Genomic DNA, 10,641 nt, shown 5'->3' with positions numbered 1-10,641 from the left:
TGATATTGACAACTACTTTAATTACTTTTTCATTGGCAAGATAAGCAAATGACATATGACATGCCAGCAACAAACGCTGACACTACACATCCAAAAGTATATCTGACAAAATTATGAAAAATCAAGAATTGTACTTTTGAATTCCGTAAAGTCAGCATGGAAGAGGTGAAAGAAAACATTGTTGTCAATCAACAATGACAAGCATTTGGGGTCTGACAATCTGGATGGAAAATTACTGAGGATAATGGCGGATGATATTGCCACTCCTATTTGCCACATCTTCAATTTAAGCCTACTAGAAAGTGTGTACCTTCAGACCTGGAGGGAAGCTAAAGTCATTCCGCTACCCAAGAATAGTAAATCCCCCTTTACTGTCTCAAATAGGCAACCAATCAGCCTGTTTCCAACCCTTAGTAAACTTCTGTAAAAAAATGGTGTTTGACCAGATACAATGCTATTTCACAGTAAACAAATTGACCACAGACTTATAGGGAAGGACACTCAACAAGCATGGCACTTACACAAATGATTCATGATTGGCCGAGAGACATTGAAGATAAAATCATTGTGGGGGCTTTCTTGTTAGACTTCAGTGCAGCTTTTGACAGTATAGATCATAGTCTGCTGCTAGAAAAACACCCCCTGCTATAATGTGGATAAATAGTTACTTGTCTAACAGAACACAGAGGGTGTTCTTTAATGGAGGCTTCTCAAACATAATCCAGGTAGAATCAGGTATTCCCCAGGGTAGCTGTTTAGGCCCCTTGCTTTTTTCAATCTTTACTAATAACATGCCACTGGCTTTGAGTAAGGCCAGTGTGTCTATGTATGCGGATGACTCAACATTATACACGTCAGCTACTACACGTCAGCTACTACAGCGACTGAAATGACTGCAACACTTAAAGAGCTGCAGTTATCTTTGGAATGGGTAGCAAGGAATAAATTAGTCCTAAATATTTCCAAAATTGAAAGCATTGTATTTGGGACAAATCATTCACTAAACCCTAAACCTCAACTATATCTCATAATGAATCATGTGGAAATTGAGTAAGTTGAGGTGACTAAACTGCTTTGAGTAACCCTGGATTGTAAACTGTCACGGTCAAAACATATTGATACAACAGTAGCTAAGACGGGGATCAGTCTGTCCATAATAAAGCTCTACCTTCTTAACAACACTATCAACAAGGCAAGTCCTACAGGCCCTATTTTTGTTGCACCTAGGCTACTGTTCAGTAGTGTGGTCAGGTGCAACAAAGAGGGACTTGGGAAAATTGCAGTTGGCTCAGAACAGGGCAGCACGGCTGGCCCTTAAAAGTACACAGAGTGCTAACATTAATGACATGCATGTCAATCTCTCATGGCTCAAAGTGGAAGAGAGATTGATTCATCACTACTTGTTTTTGTAAGAGATTGACAAGCTGAATGTGCCGAGCTGTCTGTTTAAAATACTTGCACACACTCGGACACCCATGTATACCCCACAAGACATGCCACCAGAGGTCTCTTCACAGTCCCCAAGTCCAGAACAGACTATGGGAGGCGTACAGTACTACATAGAGCCATGACTACATGGAACTCTATTCCACATCAGGTAACTGATGCAAGCAGTAGAATCAGATTTAGTTTTAAACAGGTAAAAAAAATACACCTTATGGCACAGCAGGGACTGTGAAGAGACACACAAAGGTACAGACACATGCATACGCATACATTGTGATATTGCTGAATGGTGGTATTGAACATTTTGTATTGTAGTTATGTAATGGTGTAATAATGTTATATGATTTTATATTTGGTTTTATATGTAATGTAGGTGCTTTAATATGTTTGGAACCCAGGAAGAGCAGCTACTGCCTTGACAGGAACTAATGGGAATCCTGAATAAATACAAAATATAAATACAAACATAGCATCCAATATGCATAGACTTCTTGCACAGCACCTGCCTCCACAAATCAGCACCATGGACAGCACCTAGAAGAACAGAACGGTATAGAGTATGGCTTCATTATTGCACTCTAAGCGGCCAGTGAAATAGTGTTTAATGTTCAATGTAGCCTGCAAATCGACTTATGTAGCTTAAGTAAATAAATCATTCATTGTATAGTGGGGTTAAATGTGTAAATATGACCTAATACATACTCACCGCAGCAGCCTTTTAAAGCCCCTTGTTTTGACCACATCAATGAAAACGGATAATGGAAACAGCACTGATGAAATTATGTTGCAACACTGGCGAGGAAATCAATACATAACCTCAACTTTAACTTTTCATTGGGATTACTTAGATCATTTTCATAGCTTTTGTCAGATCCACAGCAACCTAAAACGAGGTCAAGTTCTGTAGCAGTAAATTGTAAATTCTTTTTTTTTCTCTCAGACAAAGTGTAATAAAACAATGTTACAGAACATATATACTAAGATGTTTGTAAAGTCAATATTTGATGTCTTACTGACAGAATATGCCTAGTTCTTCCTCACCCCTCCAAATCCCATCTCTTTCACAAAAACCAATAGGCCTCATATACCTATATTTAATAATTAGTCAAGTATTTTGTTTGACATAGGCTATAGTTGTCTTTTCTTAAACAGTAGCCAGGTATTGTGCCAAGTCTTGATTGGAGATAATGTTTTATATGGTCCAATGCTGCCACCTTGTGGTACTGCTTTCAAATTGGAATGACGGACGTTATCCTAAATCAGTGGTTCTCTATCCTGGTCCTGGGGAGCCCACCTTATTGTGCAGCCCACACACACCTTATTCCACTAATCAACTCACCACCAAACCTTTAATTAGTGGATCCAGGTGTGTAGTCCCAGGGAAAAAGAAGCAGGATTAAGAAACACTGGTCTAAACCAAGGGCCCTGTCCTCCCTCCCTCCCTCCCTCCCTCCCAGAGTGTGAGAGGGATTCATGAGAGTATTGGCCTATTACAGTGGCCTTTACTCCATTGCTGATTAGGTCGGGCCTTTATTCAATTGAAATGTGTGTATGTTGAATAAACTGCAATTTCAACATATTCTGCCAGTTGTTGACGCTGTTCCTTATGCCGTTGGACATTGTTTTTTACAAACTATCCACAGGAAAATATTATTAAAACAAACTTTTCAGAACACTGGTTTTGATCACCTGATACATGCGCAAACCCATGTAGCTTTAACAGAAGGTAGGGAATGCTTAGTGCAGGGGTGTCAAACAGCATCTGCTGGTTTTTGTTATTTCCTTTCCATTTGTGTCCAATTAAGACCTACACAACCAGGTGAGGGGAGTTCCTAACTAATCTGTGACCTTAAAGCGACGATCAGTGTTGAAACAATAACAAAGAAGCTCCCCACCACGGTTTCAGAACAAGTGGGGGAATGCAGCTGGAGAAATGTAACCACTCTTCAATTCAAAGACAGAGCTACGGATTCAAGGACTGACCATCCATGATATCAAAATTATAGTTTCAACCATGTTTTTAGGCTATACATTTACTTTGTTTACAAACATGGGAGTCAAACAAGCTTATATTTTGGGTACGACAGTTGAACTAAACTAAGCTCATGAGCCTAAATTATTCTTTAATCAATCGGTACATTTTTATTTACTGTAGGCTATAAGTACAAAAATGGATGTAGACACCTCTGTGAAATCCTGCAGATACTGCCCTCTATGGAATGAGTTTGACACCTGTGGCTTAGTGGGATCCTTGAGACGACCATCTGACATCACCCTATTGAAGTTTAAATTCAAAGAGTTAAGGTAAGGTTAGGGTCAGGGCAGTTTAGTTTATTCATTCGACCATTTAAAAAAAACAAGCACACAAAAAACTTAAAAGCCATACATGCACATGAATAAAAATCATTGAGGATAACACACAGTAAAGTCTGGGACTTATTTCCATTGTGGTCCTCTTAAGACAAGATGGCTAGACAATATCAAACACAGTATGGCAGTGATATAATAAAACAAAAACATAGAAGAAGAACTTCTATCTCATCATTCCAGTTACATCAAGGGGGGTTATTCATGTGGGCACAGAAGACATCCAGTGGTGGAAAAAGTACCCAGTTGTCATACTTGAGTAAAAGTAAAGATACCTTAATAGAAAATGACTCAAGTAAAAGTCACCCAGTAAAATACTACTTGAGTAAAAGTCAAAGTATTTTGTTTTAAATATACTTAAGTATCAAAAGTAAATCTAATTGAAAAAATATACTTAAGTATCAAAAGTAAAAGTATAAATAATTTCCAATTGCTTATATTATATCTTGTTTTTTAATTTATTTACAGATAGCCAGAGGCACACTACAACACTTCACATAATTTACAAACAAAGCATTTGTGTTTAGTGAGTCCGCCAGATCAGAGGCACTAGGGATAGCCGGGGATGTTCTCTTGACAAGTGTGTGAATTTTCCCTGTCCTGCTAAGCATTCAAAATGTAGTACTTTTGAGTAACAGGGAAAATGTATTGAGTAAAAAGTACATTCTTTTCATTAGGAAGGTAGTGAAGTAAAAGTTGTGAAAAATATGAAAAGTAAAGTACAGATATCCCAAAAAACTACATAAGTAGTACTTCAAGTAGTTTTACTTAAGTACTTTACACCACTGGGTTAGGGTTTACAGGAGGTTTGTCCCACCGATCCTGCTTAGCAACTACCTAACATCTGCATGAGCTCAGCTAATGTTAACATCTTGAGCGCATGCGTCAGGTAATGAAGAACCAACCCAGTGAGAGCCGCGCAGCCATGCACAGACCCGCGTTTTGAAAAGTCGGTTTAATAATAGGCCTACCTTCCTGTGGATATTTTGTCTCAAATGTCCAATGGTGGAAGTACTAATTACAAACCAGGTCTGTACTTCAGTTCCAATTTACATACCTACAATGTCTGCACCTGTGCTTGAATCCAATTAGCCAACTAAGGCTATATGTGCCGAAGCCTGAAAACCCATAATCTGTAAACAAGGTCTACCCCTGCACCTCAGCACCCGTACTCCTACAAACCAGTTCTACACCTTTGATTGAGTCCCAATGTTATTATAAACCAGATCTACACCTGCATATCTCAGCCCAAATATCCATGCCAACCAGGTTTACATATTTCGCTATGTCCCAATACTCTTAATAAACCAGGCCTACCCTTGTGACTATTCAGCACAACTCACACAAACCAGGTCTACAATGTGCAAGAGACACTAAACAATTCTATTGACATTAAATATGTGTTAAGTTATTACACTAATTTGGTGTATGGGTCTATAATTCCCCCTGAAATAACAAAATATGATGTTTTACAGTCAATCACTGATTTAAACATATGTCAAGGCTAATGGATAATGGTAAAATCATCTTGATCAAGTACACTGAGTACACTGAACTCCTGCTCTTTCCATGACACAGACTGACCAGGTGAATCCAGGTGAAAGCTTATTAACCTTATTAATGTCACCTGTGAAATCCACTTCAATCAGTGTAGATGAAGGGGAAGAAGACAGGTTAAAGATGAAGGGGAAGAAGACAGGTTAAATATGAAGGGGAAGAGACAGGTTAATGATGAAGGGGAAGAAGACAGGTTAAATATGAAGGGGAAGAAGACAGGTTAAAGATGAAGGGGAAGAAGACAGGTTAAAGATGAAGGGGAAGAAGACAGGTTAAAGATGAAGGGGGAGAAGACAGGTTAAAGATGAAGGGGAAGAAGACAGGTTAAAGATGAAGGGGAGGAGACAGGTTAAAGATGAAGGGGAAGAAGACAGGTTAAAGATAAAGGGGAGGAGACAGGTTAAAGATGAAGGGGAAGAAGACAGGTTAAAGATGAAGGGGAAGAAGACAGGTTAAAGATGAAGGGGGGGAGACAGGTTAAAGATGAAGGGGAAGAGACAGGTTAAAGATGAAGGGAAGAAGACAGGTTAAAGATGAAGGGGAAGAAGACAGGTTAAAGATGAAGGGGAAGAGACAGGTTAAAGATGAAGGGGGAGAGACAGGTTAAAGATGAAGGGGAGGAGACAGGTTAAAGATGAAGAAGACAGGTTAAAGATGAAGGGGAAGAGACAGGTTAAAGATGAAGGGGGAGACAGGTTAAAGATGAAGGGGGAGACAGGTTAAATATGAAGGGGAAGAAGACAGGTTAAAGATGAAGAAGACAGGTTAAAGATGAAGGGGAAGAAGACAGGTTAAAGATGAAGGGGAAGAGACAGGTTAAAGATGAAGGGGGACAGGTTAAAGATGAAGGGGGGGAGACAGGTTAAAGATGAAGGGGAGGAGACAGGTTAAGGATGAAGGGGAAGAGACAGGTTAAAGATGAAGGGGGAGAGACAGGTTAAAGATGAAGGGGAAGAGACAGGTTAAAGATGAAGGGGAAGAGACAGGTTATAGATGAAGTGGAAGAGACAGGTTAAAGATGAAGGGGAGGAGACAGGTTAAAAATGAAGGGGAGGAGACAGGTTAAAGATGAAGGGGAGGAGACAGGTTAAAGATGAAGGGGAAGAGACAGGTTAAAGATGAAGGGGAAGAGACGGGTTAAAGGAGGATTTTGAAGATTTGAGACATGGATTGTCTATGTGTGTCATTCAGAGGGTGAATGGGAAGGTCAAAAAAGAGTTAAGGGCCTTTGAACGGGGTATGGTAGTAGGTGCCAGGTGCACTGGTTTGAGTGTGTCAAAAACTTCAATGTTGCTGGGTTTTACTCACTCAACAGTTTCCTGTGTGTATCAAGAATGGTCCACCACCCAAAGGACATCCAGCCAACGTGACACAACTGTGGGAAGCATTGGAGTCAACATGGGCCAGCATCCCTGTAGAATGATTTCGACACCTTGTAGAGTCCATGCCCTGACAAATTGAGGATGTCCTGAGGGCAAAAATGGTGCAACTCAGTATTAGGAAGGTGTTCTTAATGTTTTCTACCCTCAGTGTATATCCATAATGCAACTCAACTTCAATCTACTGAAAAATAATAATCTGCTATATTAAATATATACAGTATACATTAGAGACACTATTTTCCCATTGATCACAAATGTGACCACTAAGATATTTTTTATATACCACGAGTATCATGGATTCATTGTATTGAAATTGAAGGCACATATGCAAACTAGACCCCTTTAAACATATTTACCAAGTAAATATTTGTACATTTCAACAATGTATTTGTTTTTTTAAGCTGTTGAATCTTCTTCTAGTGCCAAATTCATCCGTAAAAGTACACCTTAGAGATTTATGCTTGTGGGATTGACCATTTTGAGACATCATATGAAACTTCTCTGAATCATACAAGACACATTAACAATGCATAATATGGCTTTATTTGTTAATTACAACTCTAACTTCTCTAGAGCCTGTAAAGTACAATCCTTTTTTTTTTCTCTGTGACCTATTTTTTAGGCGGCGGGCCATCAGATCGAGTTAAGAAAGTAACAGACGCCTTTGCAGCCTGAACGAAGGATGTTTTACGTAAGAGCCGATCGCCGGGGGCAGAAAAGTGTATAGCCGTCTGGGCACACTGTAAAGTCCATGGAGAATAAGAACACCTCCTCCCAGCTGCCCACTGCACTGAAGATAGGAAACACTGTCACCACTGATAAATCCACCATAATTGAGAATTTCAATAAGCATTTTTCTACGGCTGGCCATGCTTTCCACCTGGCAACTCCTACCCCGGTCAACAGCACTGCACCCCCAACAGCAACTCGCCCAAGCCTTCCCCATTTCTCCTTCTCCCAAATCCATTCAGCTGAAGTTCTGAAAGAGCTGAAAAATCTGGACCCCTACAAATCAGCCGGGCTAGACAATCTGGACCCTTTCTTTCTAAAATTATCTGCCGAAATTGTTGCCACCCCTATTACTAGCCTGTTCAACCTCTCTTTCGTGTCATCTGAGATTCCCAAAGATTGGAAAGCAGCTGCGGTCATCCCCTCTTCAAAGGGGGACACTCTTGACCCAAACTGTTACAGACCTATATCTATCCTACCATGCCTTTCTAAGGTCTTCGAAAGCCAAGTCAACAAACAGATTACCGACCATTTCGAATCTCACCATACCTTCTCTGCTATGCAATCTGGTTTCAGAGCTGGTCATGGGTGCACCTCAGCCACGCTCAAGGTCCTAAACGATATCTTAACCGCCATCGATAAGAAACATTACTGTGCAGCCGTATTCATTGATCTGGCCAAGGCTTTCGACTCTGTCAACCACCGCATCCTCATCGGCAGACTCGACAGCCTTGGTTTCTCAAATGATTGCCTCGCCTGGTTCACCAACTACTTCTCTGATAGAGTTCAGTGTGTCAAATCGGAGGGTCTGCTGTCCGGACCTCTGGCAGTCTCTATGGGGGTGCCACAGGGTTCAATTCTTGGACCGACTCTCTTCTCTGTATACATCAATGAGGTCGCTCTTGCTGCTGGTGAGTCTCTGATCCACCTCTACGCAGACGACACCATTCTGTATACTTCCGGCCCTTCTTTGGACACTGTGTTAACAACCCTCCAGGCAAGCTTCAATGCCATACAACTCTCCTTCCGTGGCCTCCAATTGCTCTTAAATACAAGTAAAACTAAATGCATGCTCTTCAACCGATCGCTACCTGCACCTACCCGCCTGTCCAACATCACTACTCTGGACGGCTCTGACTTAGAATACGTGGACAACTACAAATACTTAGGTGTCTGGTTAGACTGTAAACTCTCCTTCCAGACCCATATCAAACATCTCCAATACAAAGTTAAATCGAGAATTGGCTTCCTATTTCGCAACAAAGCATCCTTCACTCATGCTGCCAAACATACCCTTGTAAAATTGACCATCCTACCAATCCTCGACTTTGGCGATGTCATTTACAAAATAGCCTCCAATACCCTACTCAACAAATTGGATGCAGTCTATCACAGTGCAATCCGTTTTGTCACCAAATCCCCATATACTACCCACCATTGCGACCTGTACGCTCTCGTTGGCTGGCCCTCGCTTCATACTCGTCGCCAAACCCACTGGCTCCATGTCATCTACAAGACCCTGCTAGGTAAAGTCCCCCTTATCTCAGCTCGCTGGTCACCATAGCATCTCCCACCTGTAGCACACGCTCCAGCAGGTATATCTCTCTAGTCACCCCCAAAACCAATTCTTTCTTTGGCCGCCTCTCCTTCCAGTTCTCTGCTGCCAATGACTGGAACGAACTACAAAAATCTCTTAAATTGGAAACACTTATCTCCTCACTAGCTTTAAGCACCAACTGTCAGAGCATCTTACAGATTACTGCACCTGTACATAGCCCACCTATAATTTAGCCCAAACAACTACCTCTTTCCCAACTGTATTTAATTTATTTATTTATTTTGCTCCTTTGCACCCCATTATTTTTATTTCTACTTTGCACATTCTTCCATTGCAAAACTACCATTCCAGTGTTTTACTTGCTATATTGTATTTACTTTGCCACCATGGCCTTTTTTGCCTTTACCTCCCTTCTCACCTAATTTGCTCACATTGTATATAGACTTGTTTTTTTTACTGTATTATTGACTGTATGTTTGTTTTACTCCATGTGTAACTCTGTGTCGTTGTATGTGTCGAACTGCTTTGCTTTATCTTGGCCAGGTCGCAATTGTAAATGAGAACTTGTTCTCAACTTGCTTACCTGGTTAAATAAAGGTGAAATAAAAAATAAAAAAACATTAAAGTCAGATACAAATGACAAGACGGAAAATGAATAATAGTGCCATCTGGTGGCCAGTTTCAAACACTGTCCTCTTACTCTATTTCCAACAGTATGTGAACACCCCTTCAAATTTGTGAATTCGGCTATTTCAGCCACACCCGTTGCTGACAGGTGTATAAAACCGAGCCCACAGCCATGCAGTCTCCATAGACAAACATTGGCAGTAGAATGGCCTTACTGAAGAGCTCAGTGACTTTCAACGTGGCACCGTCATAGGATGCCACCTTTCCAACAATCAGTTCATCAAATTTCAAACTGCCTCTGGAAGCAACGTTAGCACAACAACTGTTCGTCGGGAGCTTCATGAAATGGGTTTCCATGGCCAAGCAGCCGCACACAAGCCTAAGATCACCATGTGCAATGCCAAGTGTTGGCTGGAGTTTGCCGACATCGTACTCTGGAGCAGTGGAAATGCGTTCTCTGGAGTGATGAATCACGCTTCACCGTCTGGCAGTCCGACAGTCGAGTCTGGGTTTGGAGGATGCCAGGAGAACGCTACCTGCCCGAATGCATAGTGCCAACTGCAAAGTTTGGTGGAGGAGGAATAATGGTCTGGGTTAGTTTTTCATGGTTCGGGCTAGGCGCCTTAGTTCCAGTGAAGGGAAATCTTAACGCTACAACATACAATGACATTCTAGACGATTCTGTGCTTCCAACTTTGTGGCAACTGTTTGGGGATGGCCCTTTCCTGTTTCAGCATGACAATGCCCCCATGCACAAAGCGAGGTCCATACAGAAATGGTTTGTCGAGATCGGTGTGGAAGAACTTGACTGGTCTGCACAGAGCCCTGACCTCAACCCCATCAAACACCTTTGGGATGAATTGGAACGCTGACTGTGAGCCAGGTCTAATTGCCCAACATCAGTGCTCGACCTCAGTAATCCTCTTGTGGCTGAATGGAAGTCCCCGCAGCAATGTTCCAACATCTAGTGGAAAG

This window comes from Oncorhynchus nerka, linkage group LG12 (assembly GCF_034236695.1).
Source record: "Oncorhynchus nerka isolate Pitt River linkage group LG12, Oner_Uvic_2.0, whole genome shotgun sequence".
Classification (NCBI taxonomy): Eukaryota; Metazoa; Chordata; class Actinopteri; order Salmoniformes; family Salmonidae; genus Oncorhynchus; species Oncorhynchus nerka.
This window is presented reverse-complemented; position numbering follows the sequence as displayed.